The sequence below is a fragment of the Petaurus breviceps genome, unplaced genomic scaffold (assembly GCF_028583685.1).
Source record: "Petaurus breviceps papuanus isolate PSGF00001 unplaced genomic scaffold, PetGlider_PUasm1.0 79, whole genome shotgun sequence".
NCBI classification, from domain to species: Eukaryota; Metazoa; Chordata; class Mammalia; order Diprotodontia; family Petauridae; genus Petaurus; species Petaurus breviceps.
In genome coordinates, this window is record NW_027186523.1 from 19,930,031 (window position 1) to 19,936,159 (window position 6,129).

The 6,129-nt window shown below is 39.6% G+C and overlaps 1 pseudogene; it reads left to right on the top strand.

Moving 5' to 3' along the window:
- LOC138175712 (beta-1,4-galactosyltransferase 3 pseudogene) overlaps window positions 1-5,282 on the top strand; it is a 133,076-nt pseudogene extending 127,794 nt beyond the window's left edge.
- Window positions 5,283-6,129: the final 847 nt, after the last annotated feature.

Below are 6,129 nucleotides of genomic sequence, written 5' to 3' on the forward strand. Positions count from 1 at the left end.
ATCTATCTATCTATCTATCTATCTATCTATCTATCTATCTATCTATCTATCTAGTATCCTCTTAGTGAAGACCTATTATCTCCTTTCCCAATCTTACTGGGCCACTAGAGCCCTCTGATTTGACTTATCTCCTCTGTTCCCTGTTACTGAGGCTGAATCAGCTTGACTGACTGGAGAACCCTCCTTCCTGTCCCATCAAGCCCTCCACCCCAGCTGTGATTTTAATTATTCTTCCCTATTTTGTCCATTTAAATTTGTGCTATATCTAGCTCTGCTCCATATTTAATCCTTCAGTTTACACACCTTACAGATAACATTTATTATTTAGTACTAACTATAAAAAATCAATTAACAACAAAATTAAAAATTATATAGAATTTAGACTGATTTTATTCTCAAATTCATTTCTAATTTGAAAAACACTGAATAAGAAATTTGAATAATACCAGACCATGCTATCCCTTAGAAAACAAAGTTAGGGAGAAAATAACATTCAGAACTTTTGTTTTTCATTCCTGCCCCTATAATGGGATTGCTGAGTTATTTATGGGCAGCCACACGATTTCTCAGTGCTTCTGTTTCCCCATTGGTAAAGTCAATATCTGATAAAAAAAAAAAAAGCAAAAAATAAAACAAATAAAATAATGTCTTGCAAATGCAAGGGTTTGGAGAATATTACTACTATTACTACTACAACTACCAATACTACTACTACTACTAAAATGAAAGCAAAGAAAAAATGATGAAAAGATAAATAAGAGTTTGGTAAAAGAGGCACAAAAACAAGAAGAAAACAAAACTTAAACAACATAATTAGCCAAATGAAAAAAGAAGTACAAAATTTTTTTTAATTAAATATTTCCTTAAGAAGCATAATTGACCAATTAGAAAAAGAGGTACAAAAGCTTACTGGAGAAATTAATTCCTTAAAAATTTGAATTGGGCAAGTGGAGGTTAATGGCTCCATTAGACATCAAGAAAGAAGCAAAGTCAAAAGAATTTTTTTAAAAGAAGAAAATGTGAAATATTTCATTGGAAAAACAACGGATAATGAAAAAAAATTGAAAGTTATACAATTTAAGAATTGTTGGACTACCTGAAATCCATGATTAAAGAAAGAGCATAAACATATTTACAAGAAATTATTGAGGAAGGGCATAGTCAAGTAGCTCCATTTGAATCGTAATGGGCTTTATCAAAGCCCAGTTTTCTAGAGCTCTATTTCACGAAATTATAACTAAAACTACATGAGACAGAAGAGTGAATTGTCCATTTTTTTAAAATGATAAAGTAAATAAGTAGGGGAGAGCAAAGAAAAACAATAATCTAGCTCCCAAACCCCAAAATATCTTATGTGGTTTATGCAATTAAAATTTATATTCCTTTGAGCAGAGTACCCACAGGTAAGGATATAATTTCCCATATGAATGGTGGGAGAGGAGGATGGGAAGTAAGGAGGGAGGAAAAGAGGGAGGCAAGAAGGAAGGAAGGAAGGAAGGAGGGAGGGAGGGAGGGAGGGAGGGAGGAAAGGAAGGAAGGAAGGAAGGAAGGAAGGAAGAAAGGAAGGAAGGAAGGAAGGAAGGAAGGAAGGAAGGAAGGAAGTGATGGGATACCTGGTTCTAGGTCAATTTGTGAAACCAACTTGTAAAACCAGTCTGTGAAATTATAACTGCAATTTGTACTGTAAAACTGTTATCTGTAAAATTCCTTTCCCAACCTCGGACTCTGCCCCTTCCCCCTATCCACACTAGGCCTAGACAACACCTTATGACTCCTTTGTTCTTACTTAATCCTTCATGTCTCCTCTGGCCTGGCCCAAATCTTATCTAAACTATCTATGCATTGAGGTCCCTTCTGTCTAGTCAGCCCTGACAATGGCAGCCCTACCCTTTAAAGGTAAAAGCGTGTACCCCTCTCTCTCGCAGTTCCCCTAAGGACTCTTGCCCACCGTAAAGGCGTAATAATAAACTTTCTCAACTCTAACTCCAAGCAAGGCTGAGCTGAATTCTTTCCAGACGCCCTTGCAGGTTTCCTGGTCTTGGATGAGATCAGGGTTCCTGCTGAACCTATTGGGATTCTGTCCCTCATCAGAAGGAAGGAAGGAGCAGAGAACTGATCAGTTGGATCCTCCATGGGGGAGCTACTACTACTCACAGGTTGTTTTTAGTCCTTTGTTCTTAAAGAGGACCATTGACATTAGGAGGGTGATATTTTGACTTGCAGGTAAATTGGATTTAATTGAGGCAGGGCTAATTAAGTGAGGCAGCAAATTCTTCAGTCTTACTCTCTCCTCCAGAGTCATCTGAATCCAGTAGCAAGATATAGTTCAAAATATGTGGAAATAGTCCCAGATGTCTTAAACCCAAATCACTCTGGCTCTCACTGATTGGCCAATAATAGATCCCAGTCCAAGCCTCACTTGGTCTTTGTTTGAGTTTTGATGGCTCAGAGTGAGTGTAAATAGCAATTGTTTCTGTTCTTGCTAGAAACCCAGAGGGTCTTCCCATTCCAGATGGATTTATTTTTCTTGAATAGGATACTAGGTCATATTTTGCCTCATTTCTTTCCTATCATTGAATCACTGAATGGGTGCTGACTCAGACAAACTGAGATCTGGGGAAGACCTTAGCTTAAAAATGACAAAGTCTCCCATTACATCTGGGGCCATCTCCAGTTGTCCTGACCTCTGTCTTGCCATTGGATTCAGCTGATTCTGAAGGAGAGAGTAAGGCTGAGGACAGCCTCAGAGCACATCCCTGCCTCATGTAAATTCAACTGACATGTAAGTCAATAATATATCACACTTCTGATATCACTGGTCCTCTTTGAGAATGAAGGATAAATAACAGTTTTAAATTTATATATTAAATTATGTAATTTAATTATGATTTATTTAACAAATCAGGAAAACTAATTTGATATTCTGGAGCCAGAGGGTAAAATAGAACGTGAAAGAATTCACAAATAAAGACTTGAAAGAGTTACTAAAATGAAAATTCTGACATGTTATAACCAAGTTTTAGAGCTCCAAGATGAAAGAGAAAATATTTCAAGGAGCCAGAAACAAACCACTCAAATATTGTGGATCTCCAAGTAGGATCACACAAGATTTGGAACCAACTATATTAAAGGAACAGAGGGGTGGGAATATATTTCAGAAAGTAAAATAGTTTGGATTACAATTGAGAATAACCAACCAAGCAATAATGAGTGTAATTCATCAAGGAAAAATGAATATTAAATGAAATAGAAAATTTCCAAGAATTCTGAATGAAAAGACCAGAGATGAATAGAAAATTTGACTTTGAAACACAAGGCAGAAGAGAAGCATAGGAACATGAAAGAGGAATCATAAGGAACTCAATAAGGTTAAATATTTCTATATGGGAAAGTGTACATGAAACTTCTAAGAACTGTATCATTATGAAGGCAGTAATAAAGGTTCCACACAGACAAAGGGATTAGGAGGTAGTTCATTATGTTGGGGGTGATTAATTAAAAAAAAAACAATGGATGGGTGAGAAACAGTCATGAACTAAGAGAAGGGAGAAGAAGAATGGGGAAAAGTATTTCACGTAGAAGAGAGGCACAAAGAGGAGCTTTTGCAATGCAGGGAAAATGGAGGAGGTAGGCAGCACTTGAACCTCACTCACATCTTAACTGATTCAAAAGGGAAATGAACACACATATATATTTTATACACACATATGTATGTACATATGTATACATATACACACATATATGGATGTACATTGATATGTATGAACAGATATTCATATATGTAACATATTTATATATGTATGTATACAAACATATTAATATATGTATATATTAATACATATTCAAATATTCAATTGAGGGTAGAGATTTATCTTACTCAATAGGGAAATAGGAGGGGAGGTGGAAAAGGAAAATAGTGGAGTAATAATAGTGGACTGAAATTTTAAAAAGAAGAAAAAAAGGCCACCGAAAGAAGTAAGATAGACTTTAGAAGAAAGCAAGAATGAGAAGAGAGAAACATAAACAGAAGGAAATGGGATGGAAAGAAGTGCAGTGAAGAATCATAATTATGAATCAGCATGAGATGAACTCAAGATAAACTAGAACTTAAAAACAGAATGGATTAGAAACCAGAATCCAACAATATGTTGTTTATAAGAAACACACCTGGAACAGAGAGGCACACAGGGAGTTAAAATGATGGGATGGAGCAGAATCTATTATGCTTCACCTAAGATTTAAAAATGCAGGGGTGGGAAGGTGAGCTACCCCCCCACCCCCGCCCCCAGCCCCATTCCAGTATGGTGGTGACTGCTCTTTCCTGGCTCTTAGGGTGGCTGTGAAAGGGGAAATGAAAGAAGGCCATATGGAAAGAACTTCCCTTTCTCCTCTTTCCAACATTCCCAACTTTAGATGATGCCTCACAGACCTACCCCTCCAGAGACCCCTGGACCCCCTACTTCCCTTCAAGCTACTGCCTGAGTCCAGTCACACTCCAAGATGTTTCCTCAGATTCTAGATCAGCCTTGCACACTGGCCTTGATTGTGTGCTCCCAGCTGACTGTCAGGATGTACCTGTCCCTTGGTGGTTTCCATAGCCTTGGTGCCCTGTTTGGTTGAGATCCAGGCCCCACCTTCAATTATTCATGACCCCATGATGTCTATACCAACCTCAGGCCTGCCTGGTGTCCCTCCTGCCCCAGGGGCCTGAAAATGATTACAATCTTTACGTCTGTGACCTTGGGGGTTCCAGGCATGTCACTGTTGCCATGAACAAGATTGGAAATAGCCTTCCATACCACCAATACTTTGGTGGGGGGAGTGTCAGCTCTTACCCCAGATCAGTACCTGAAGATGAATAGCTTCCCCAATTAGTATTGGTTGGGGCGGAGAAAATGACGATATTGCCACCAGGGTTCGTCTAGCAGGGATGAAGTTCTCTCAACTACCCATCTCTATGGGACACTACAAGATGGTGAAACACGAGAAGACAAGGGAAATGAAGAAAACCCCCACAGGTTTGACATTCTGATCCGGACACAATGTTCATGGACACAGGATTGAATGAACTCACTGACATACCAACTGCTGGCTCGAGAATTGGGCCCACTTTGTATCAATATTACAGCAGACATTGGGGTTGATCCCCATGTCCCCCAGCCTCCTTCAGGTCCCAAATTCCCACCTGGTTCCTCTCAGGCCTTTCGTCATGAAATGCTACAGCACCGACCCCAGCACAGCCTGGTCCTCTGCCTCCTGCCAACCACACTGTTTCTCACTGACAGACCCTCTTTTCACTTGAGATTAAAGGGAGTGCATCCTCTCCTGGTCCCCTTTCACTGCTGCCTAAAGGGGATTACCTCTGTTGTGCTATGCTGGAGCTGGGCTGCTGCAGCCCTGGAGGGCCCTACTTCTGAGTCCGCCAAGATAGGGCACATGACTGTGATTCAGGGACATGTTATACATAATGATAACTCTCCACCTCTGTGGAGTGCCCTGCCACTAGGGTAGGAGTAGGTTTGGGCCCTAGGGTTCTCCTACTCCCTCCTCACTCCCCACTCTCAAAAGAGTGCTCAGGTATGACCCTCCTCCCTGGGCCCCTGTGAATATTTATTTTATTTATGGCCCCTGGGGAGGGCATATGTCAGTTGGGGAGGGTATGATCCCTCCCTCCCCTTTGGGATTCTCTTCTGGGATGTCTCTCTCCCCACCAGGTCTGTCTGGAAACCCTGGGATTTTTATGTATTTTCTAATAAAGAACTTTGTCGTGTCTCTCCTTTAAAAAAAAATAAAAATTCAGGGGTAACATACATAATCTTAGACAAAGTAAAAACAAACAAAAAAAAACCACACGCAATTAAAGAGGTAAGCTGTGGAACAAAATCTTACTAAAAGACAATGGAGATAATGAAGTAATACAAATACTAAGCTTTCATGCACCAAACAGCATAGCATCTAAATTCTTAAAATTTAAGTTAACTACAGGTAGAAATAGACAGTTAAAATTATAATAGTGGGGCGCCTTGGTGGCATGATGAATAGAGCACTGGACCTGGAGTCATGAGGAGCTGAGTTCAAATATGACCTCAGACACTTAACATAAAGTAGCTCTGTGACCTTGGGCAAGTC